General features: G+C 49.5%; 1 long non-coding RNA gene across 1 annotated transcript; it reads left to right on the top strand.

Moving 5' to 3' along the window:
• Positions 1-248: 248 nt before the first annotated feature.
• LOC142907702 (uncharacterized) lies at positions 249-8,339 on the top strand. The gene is made up of 4 exons (XR_012931208.1): positions 249-429; positions 2,668-2,784; positions 7,011-7,155; positions 7,523-8,339. It is a non-coding gene; the product is annotated as an uncharacterized LOC142907702 (long non-coding RNA).
• The last annotated feature ends 1,447 nt before the right edge of the window (positions 8,340-9,786 follow it).

The following is a 9,786-nucleotide window of genomic DNA, read 5'->3' as shown; positions in this document are numbered from 1 at the left end:
AGACTCACACACACACAGACTCACATCACCTCACCGCTCCTCACCTTCGCCAGATGCTCTCCCCGCCTCTCTAACGGACAAACTGCCAGGGGGAAGCGCGTGGCTCGAGACGAGGGGGCGGTACCATGAGACCACGCCCACTGCGACGTAAACAGCCCTGAGCCCCTCCCCCCACCGGAGCTCCTCCCCCCCATGGCCACACCCCCTCGCCCCACCCCTTTACCCCCCTCACCCCGCCCCTCCCCCCGCTGCTTCTTCCGCTGAGGCCGGGGCGAGTGGAGGCGGCGCTGTGCATTGTGGGTGGCGAGCGGCCGATTTGGATTCCCGCTCACGGCCACCGTCGGTGGCTCGCGAGCTTCTGAAGCGGCGGCTCGCTGGCTGGGCCACCTCTACGTCGACTCAGCCCGAAGAAGGCGAGAAGCTTGCACGGTGTGGACACAGCAGCAGTGGCGGTGGTGCGGGGGAGGGGGAGGCAGAGGAGGCGCCTGGCCCACAGCCGTCACGCGCTAGGCGCCTGCTGAGTTCACGGCCCTGCTGCTGATGATGAGGAGAGGCACTGCCAGATTGCGGCTGATGGGATGAGTTAAATTTAGTTTTTTTGTGTCTCTGGAGGGACGGATTTGTTGTCGTGGCAGAAATGGCCTCCACTTGAGGCCGCGATGTGGAGTATTTGGTCTCTTCCACGCTGGGCGTAGCCACACTTTACCCCTCCACACGCGGGCCGTGAGCTCACTGGACTTGCAATGCAGAGGTGCAGGTTCGAGTCCATTTCACACTCAGCCACCCACTCAGCTACCCACTCACCCACCCACTCACTCAGCCACTCACTCACTTAGCCACCCACTCACCCACCCACTCACTCAGCCACTCACTCACCCACCCACTCACCCACAGAGGGATAAAGACCCTTCATGCAGTGGTTGTGTAGTATCTGCGTTAATATTTTTGTTGTTTGGTTATGGTGGTGGTTGTGGTGGTGGTTGTGATTATATTTGGTTGTAGTGGTGGTTGAGGTTACAGTTGTGTTGTAGGTGGTTATATTGGTTGTTATGGTAATTGTGGCTCTGGTTGTGGTGGTTTTGGTTGTGGTTATAATTGTGGTTGTGTAGGTTGTGGTTAAATGTGCGGTTGTGGTCTTTGTGGTTATATTTGTTATAATTGTGTAGGTGGTGGTTGTAATGGTCATAGTTGTGGTGTAGGTGGTTATGATGGTTGTTTTGGTAGTTGTATGTATTTTGAACTTCTATCGCACCCTACCCAGCCAACCGTGATAATTGGAGGTGTGGTATTAGTTGTGGTTATTTTATGGTTCTTTTGGTTATAGTTGTGGTGGTGATTGTGGTTGGTGCAGGTGCTGGGATGAAGGATGCGTTCTGGGTCCTCTGCCCATGCGGCTCCAACAGCGATGGCTCCAGCCAGCACTGCCGCCCCTGTGTCGCATTGGTCACATGACCTTGCCTCCCAGCATACCTTGCAGTCGTCGTTGATTCTGGGCCATCTTTACCTCCTGCATCTCGAGAGGAGCTCTCGCTTCCTGCACGCGCTCTCCTCCTACCTCTGCTCTCTCTCCCCGTGTCTCCCTCCTCTCTCTCCCCGTGTCTCCATCCCCCTCTAATTTCTGGGTGGTCCAGGTTCAGGGGTCAGGAGTTTACTGGCTGCACTCCAACCTTTGACCTTGGCTGTCATTCGAGTGGATTTGTCACACAGCAGTCAACCCATAGCATCAGGATCTGTTCCGTGACCTCCTCCTGTGCCTAGCCTGGAACAGCAGTCAACCTGTGGCACCCGGATCTGTCCTGTGACCTCCTCCTGCACCTAGCCTGGTACAGCAGTCAACCCATGGCACCTGGGTCTGTCCCGTGTCCTCCTGCATCCAGCATGGCTTAGCAGTCAACCCATGGTACTTGGGTCTATCCCGTGTACTGCTGCTCCTGCACCTGCACCTAGTCTGGCACAGCAGTCAACCCATGGCACCTGGTTTGTTGTGATGACATTACCGCCACGTAGTGGCGAATGGTGGCCATTGTTGTGAGTTGGTGGGCTTGTGTGTAAGTAATTGTGATTGAGTGTGTGACTATCATGTCGTGTGTGCGAGTTGGATGGTAATGGTGTGCTTATGAGGGTGAGTGTGTGTGGGTGTGTGAGTTTCGTGGTGAGGATGTGAGTGATGGTATGTGACAGTGTGAGTTTGATGGTGATTGTATCATGGTGAGTGCAAGCAATACTGTGAGTTTGACTTAATTCCCCCCCCCCTCCCTCTACCCACTACCCACTCTTCCTTCCTCTCCCCCCACTCTCCCCACCCCCTCTACCTCACTCCCTCTACCTCCCTCTCTACCTCCCTCTCTTTCCCTGCCTCTATCCCTCTCCTTTCTCCCGTAACTACCTCGCCTGTAATACAGGAGGTCGTGGGTTCGATCCCTACCCTCACACCTGCTATATATTTTAAGTTTGCATGTCTCTCTCTCCCTGTGGTCGCGTTCAGAGTGTTTGGTTTCTATAAGTGTCGACGTGATGATAAGCCACTTCGTTGACCGATAATTTTTGGCCTTTTCTCTTCTGAAGAAGAGCTGTGTAGCTCGGTGGGCCTCACCTGGTAAAATATAAATAGTTTAGTTTCCTCTCTTCCTCCTTCCTTCCTCCCTCTCCACACCCCCTACCCCCCAGCACAATAACAAGAAGCAGGAGGAGGAAGGTTCGTCTCCCAAGCCGAGCGCTTCCAGGTCCACCTTCATGATCCTCCCTCTGCCCCAGGGTGGAAAGATCCCCTCGCACAGGGTTACGGTATCCCACCCACATACACACAGGGTTACAGTACCCCCTACTCACATGCCAGGCTATGTGCACCACACAGAGACCTAAAGACTCGCACATAGATCCATAGACTCACACAGACCCATAGACTTACACAGAAACCAATTAACTCAAACAAAGACCTGTCGAAACACAGACAATATTCTTGCACAAAGACCCATAGACTCGCACAGACTCATCCACTCGTGCACTCATCCACTCAACGACTCACAGGCTTACTCGCTCACCCAATCCCTCACCTACTCAGCCACTCACTCAAGAACGCTCTCATCCATTTACCCACCCACTTGCTCACCCACTCGTGCATCCACTCACATAATCACTCATAAACTCACCCACTCACACGCTCAGAAACTGACTCACAAAATAATTCACCCACTCGTGCACTCACTCGCCCACTTCCCCATGTGCACACAGATTCACCCACTTACTTACTCGCTCACAGACTCCCTCTCTGATAGACTCGCTCACTCACACTCAATCGCTCACAAGAAGCTCTCACCCACTAACTTATTCAGAAACTCACTCAACCACCGACCCACTTACTTAAAAACTACCTCACTTATCCACACCCACTCACTGACCTACTTACTCATTCACTCGCTCAGCCACTCACTGACCAACTCGCTCACTTGCAGACTCACTCACTCACTCATCCACTCACTCCGAAACTCATTCATCCACCCACCGACTCACTCGCAACCATTAACCCATCCACTCAATCATTTCATCCATTCACTCATCCACTCACTCAACTACTCACTCATTCAACAACCCACTTACTCAGCCACTCATTCAGAAACTCATTCACCTACTCACCCACACACTCACTCACCCACTTACCTATCCACTCTTCCACTCATTCAAGCATCCACTCTCTTAACCACGATCTCAGAATATCACTCACCCACTCACCCTCCCAATAATTTCATCACTCACTCACCCACTCACTCCATCAGTCACTCACCCACTCACTCATCCACTCAATCAATAACCTGCTCATTTACTTACTCACAAATGCGCTCATCTACTTGCTCAATTAGTCACTCACTCACCCACATTTTCACATTTATTCCTTCCGCACTTCCTCATTCAGCTACTTCGCCAATGATTATCTTATTCATTCACTCAATCACGTATCCACTCACTCAACTACTCACCCATCCACCCAATCACTCAGAAACTCACTCACCCACTCACCCACTCAATTATCCACTCACTGACCCACTCACTAACTCACTCAGAAATGCACTCACCCACCCACTCATTTATCAAATCATCCACTCTCTCACCTACTCACCCACTCACACACAAATGTACACACTCACTAACCCACTCCCTCACCTACTCACTCACCTACTCACTCATCCACTCGCTCAACCACTCACAGATTCACTCACTCACAGACTCTCTCATCCACCAATTCTCACTTGGTCACCCACTCATCTACTCAATAATTCACCCACCCACAAACGCACACACAAAAACACCCACAAAGATAAAGATCCCCCGTATAGCCATAACAGACCGTTGGGGCAAATGCTGTTAGCAAGCACCTATGAAAGCCAGCATGGAACACGAGGGGGTGGGTGGCCAGCAACAGGCACGGCCAACTTTGTCTCCCTAGTGGTGAGGTGTGTGCACATCACCACTAGGGAGATGAAGTTGGCCGTAGGTCAACACAGCCTCAAATGAGTGCCTGGTGAGGTGTGTGCACCTCAGCAGGCACTCATTTGAGGCTGTGTTGACCTACGGGATGCCTGGTTCAGATAATTGTCACCAGTGTTGACCATTAGAGGGAATCAAACCTGGGTCGCCAAGTTCGTAGCGCAGCACACTAATCGCTATACTACACACTCACTCTCACAAGCTCATTCACTCTCACAAGCTCACTCACTCTCACAAACTCACTCACTCTCACAATCTCAATCACTCTCTCACAAGCTTACTCACTCCCACAAGCTCGCTCTCACAAACTCACTCTCATAATCTCCCTCACTCTCACAAACTCACTCACCCTCACAAACTCACTCTCACAAGCTCACTCACTCTCACAAGCTCTCTCTCACAAACTTACTCACTCCCACATGCTCACTCACACTCACAAGCTCACTCACACTCACAAGCTTACACTCACAAACTCACTCTCACAAGCTCACTCACTCTCACAAACTCACTCACTCCCACATGCTCACTCACTCTCACACACTCACTCGCTCTCACAAGCTCACTCGCTCTCCCAAACTCACTCGTTCTCACAAACTCACTCGCTCTCATAAGCTCACTTACTCTCACAAGCTCACTCTCTCTCACAAGCTCACTCGCTCTCAAAAACTCACTCACTCTCACAAGCTCACTTACTCTCACAAACTCACTCGCTCTCACAAACTCACTCACTCTCACAAACTCACTTTCACAAACTCACCCTCGCACAAACTCACTCACTCTCACAAACTCACCCTCGCACAAACTTACTCTGACTCACTCTCACACAAAGACAAATACATTCCCTGTTTGAGATTCCCTTTTAGCCTGAAGAGACTGTTGGGGAATGTGCTGTTAGCGAGCACCTATTGAGACCGAATCAGCACACTCGGGAGTGGGTTGCTTTAGAGTTCAGTGTTACTCACTGGGGCTTCCATAGAGTTCGGTGTTAATAACTGGGACTTCCTTAGAGTTCAGTGTTACTCATTGGGGCTCCAATAGGGTTAAGTGTTAATCACTGGATCTCCCATAGGGTTCAGTGTTGCTCACTGGGTCTCCCATAGGGTTGCATGTTAATCAATGGGTCTCCCATAGGGTTCGTGTTACTCACTGGGTCTCCCATAGAGTTCAGTGTTACTCACTGGGTCTCCCATAGGGTTGAGTGTTAATCACTGGGTCTCCCATAGGGTTTGGTGTTAATCACTGGGGCTCCAATAGGTTTCAGTGTTACTCACTGGGTCTCCCATAGGGTTCAGTGTTAATTACTGGGTCTCCCATAGGGTTCAGTATTAATCACTGGGTCTCCCATCGGGTTCAGTGTTACTCACTGGGTCTCCCATAGAGTTCAGTGTTACTCACTGGGCATTCCATAGGGTTGAGTGTTACTGGGTCTTCCATAGGGTTCATTGTTATTTACTGGGTCTCCCATAGGGTGGAGTGTTAATCACTGGGGCTCCCATAGAGTTCAGTTTTAATAACTGTGTCTCCCATAGAGTTCAGTGTTAATCACTGGGGCTCACATAGGGTTCAGTGTTAATCATTGGGTCTCCCATAGGGTTCGTGTTAATCACAGACCCATAGATTCCTAAAACCCTAACTCTATAAACACCTAAACCTCTATACCCCTAACCCTCTAAACCCCTATACTCCGAAAACCATAACCCTCTAATCTCCTTCACCCTTAACACCCTAACTTTCTAATCCCCTTAACCCTTAAACCCCTCACCCTCTAAACTCCTCACCCTCTAAACCCCTATGCCTCTAACCCCCTAACCCTCTGAACCCAAACCCCTAACTCTTTGAGCCCCCAACTTTCTAAATCCTTAAAAACCAAACCCTCTAAAACCCTAACCCTCGAAACCTATGTCCTTCTAAAGCGTAACCTTCAGAACCCTTAACCCTGTAAACCTCGAAACCTTAACATTCTACAACCCTAATCCCTAACCTAAATCCGAACCCATCTAAACCCCAACCATCTCAAAATCTAACTAACCCCTAACCCTCTAAACACCTAACCTTCTAAACCCCAACCTTCTAAACCTCTAACCCTCTAAAAACCCTAAAACCCAAACCCTCTAAACACCTAACCCTCTAATCTCCTAACCGTTTAAACCCCTATACCCCTACAACCCAAACCCTAAAAAAACCCTAACCCTCAAACCTTTATTACACTAAACCCATAACCCTCTAAACCCCCAACTCTCCAATCCCATGTTTTTTTTTGCGGTAAGATCGTGTAAATATAAATGTCTTAAAACCCGTCACCACCCGACACAGCCAATTAATAAAGTTTGTCACGTGAACAAAAGTGCCAATTAGTTTCTACTTTGGCACATCGGTGTGTTGGAGACTAACCCAAATAAACCTTTATTATGCATAACACCTCAACCCCATAACTCCCCCTGCGCCACCCCCCATGTCCCCCCACACCCCCCTCACCCCCCACACCCACCACACCCCCCTCGCCTCCCCCCGCTGCTACTTCCGCTGAGGCCGGGGCGAGTGGAGGCTGCGCTGTGCATTGTGGGTGGCGAGAGGCTGATTTGGATTCCCTCTCACGGTCACCGTCGGTGGCTCGCGAGCTTCTGAAGTGGTGGCTCGTTGGCTGGGCCTCCTCTACGTCGACTCAGCCAGAAGGTGTGAACCAAGCGCGGTGTGGACACATCAGCAGTGGCGGTGGTGGGGGGGGAGACAAAGGAGGCATCTGGCCCACAGGTGCCTCCTTTGTCTCACTCCCCCCGTGTCTCCCTCCCCTCTCTCCCCGTGTCTCCCTCCCCTCTCTCCTCGTGTCTCCCTCCTCTCTCTCCCCGTGTCTCCCTCCTCTCTCTCCCCGTGTCTCCCTCCACTCTCTCCCCGTGTCTCCCTCCTCTCTCTCCCCGTATCTCTCTCCTCTCTCTCCCCGTGTCTCCCTCCTCTATCTCCCCATGTCTCCCTCCCTCCTCTCTCTCCCCGTGTCTCCCTCCCTCCTCTCTCTCCCCATGTCTCCATGTCCCCTTCTCTCTAGGTGGTGCAGGTTCAGGAGTTTTCTGGCTGCACTCCGACCTTTGGCCTTGGCTGTCGCCCAAGTGGGATTGTCGCACAGCAGGCAACCCATAGCATCAGTATCTGTCCCATGACCTCCTCTTGCACCTAGCCTGGCACAGCAATCAACCCATGGCACCTGGGTTGTTGTGATGACATCACCGTCATGTAGTGGCAAATTACGGCTGTTGTCATCGTGAGTTTGTAGGCTTGTGTGTGAGTAATGGTGCATGTGTGACTTTCATGATGTGTGTGAGAGTAGGATGGTTGGGGCGTGTTTTTGAGGGTGAGTGTGTGAGTATCATGGTGAGTGTGTGGGTGTGTGAGTGTGTTTTAGATGGCTGGCAATGTTGATGGGTGGTGATGATGATGCAAGCCTTGTGCTAGAGAATGGCCCACTGAAACTAATATAACAGAGCATCTTCTGAGTACCCTTTAAGTGCTGTCTGGTCCACATCGTAAAGGGTAGAACTTTCCCACCTGTCCTTCGATGTTTGCATGACTGCTTTTGTTTTATTTTGTGAATAGCAAAAAGCATTCAACCCCATAATACATGTTGTTTTATTGGTCGCTCGTCCATTTCATATCCCATAGCGTAACCACTCATATATTTGGATTCCTCTCGATGAGGCGGGCAGTACGAGTACCACCTTGATGGGGCTGCGACGTTTCCTTCCAGAGTTATTACCAAAAAACCACAAACATCCCAGAATCCTCTCGGTTTGGGGTCAAAATATTGTCACTTATTAAATCCCATAAGAAACGTCGCATCGAATAAATGTGATTGAATTCTCCCCGCCTGGACGAGCGGAATTGAATGGTGCAACTGGTTTTGCTGTGCTGTGTTAAATTCGATGTTTGCATGACTGCTTTTGTTTTATTTTGTGAATAGCAAAAAGCATTCAACCCCATAATACATGTTGTTTTATTGGTCGCTCGTCCATTTCATATCCCATAGCGTAACCACTCATATATTTGGATTCCTCTCGATGAGGCGAGCAGTACGAGTACCACCTTGATGGGTCTGCGACGTTTCCTTCCAGAGTTATTACCAAAAAACCACAAACATCCCAGAATCCTCTCGGTTTGGGGTCAAAATGTTGTCGCTTATTAAATCCCATAAGAAACGTCGCATCGAATAAATGTGATTGAATTCTCCCCGCCTGGACGAGCGGAATTGAATGGTGCAACTGGTTTTGCTGTGCTGTGTTAAATTCGATGTTTGCATGACTGCTTTTGTTTTATTTTGTGAATAGCAAAAAGCATTCAACCCCATAATACATGTTGTTTTATTGGTCGCTCGTCCATTTCATATCCCATAGCGTAACCACTCATATATTTGGATTCCTCTCGATGAGGCGAGCAGTACGAGTACCACCTTGATGGGTCTGCGACGTTTCCTTCCAGAGTTATTACCAAAAAACCACAAACATCCCAGAATCCTTGGTTTGGGGTCAAAATGTTGTCGCTTATTAAATCCCATAAGAAACGTCGCATCGAATAAATGTGATTGAATTCTCCCCGCCTGGACGAGCGGAATTGATTGGTGCAGCTGGTTTTGCTGTGCTGTGTTAAATTCGATGTTTGCATGACTGCTTTTGTTTTATTTTGTGAATAGCAAAAAGCATTCAACCCCATAATACATGTTGTTTTATTGGTCGCTCGTCCATTTCATATCCCATAGCGTAACCACTCATATATTTGGATTCCTCTCGATGAGGCGAGCAGTACGAGTACCACCTTGATGGGTCTGCGACGTTTCCTTCCAGAGTTATTACCAAAAAACCACAAACATCCCAGAATCCTCTCGGTTTGGGGTCAAAATGTTGTCGCTTATTAAATCCCATAAGAAACGTCGCATCGAATAAATGTGATTGAATTCTCCCCGCCTGGACGAGCAGAATTGAATGGTGCAACTGGTTTTGCTGTGCTGTGTTAAATTCGATGTTTGCATGACTGCTTTTGTTTTATTTTGTGAATAGCAAAAAGCATTCAACCCCATAATACATGTTGTTTTATTGGTCGCTCGTCCATTTCATATCCCATAGCGTAACCACTCATATATTTGGATTCCTCTCGATGAGGCGAGCAGTACGAGTACCACCTTGATGGGTCTGCGACGTTTCCTTCCAGAGTTATTACCAAAAAACCACAAACATCCCAGAATCCTCTCGGTTTGGGGTCAAAATGTTGTCGCTTATTAAATCCCATAAGAAACGTCGCATCGAATGAATGTGATTGAATTCT

Source organism: Petromyzon marinus, chromosome 82 (assembly GCF_048934315.1).
Source record: "Petromyzon marinus isolate PM22_M1 ecotype Great Lakes invasive population chromosome 82, UKy_Petmar_22M1.pri1.0, whole genome shotgun sequence".
In the NCBI taxonomy this organism is placed as follows: Eukaryota; Metazoa; Chordata; class Hyperoartia; order Petromyzontiformes; family Petromyzontidae; genus Petromyzon; species Petromyzon marinus.
Note: the sequence above shows the minus strand (reverse complement) of the source record. Positions and strands in the feature narration are given on the sequence as shown.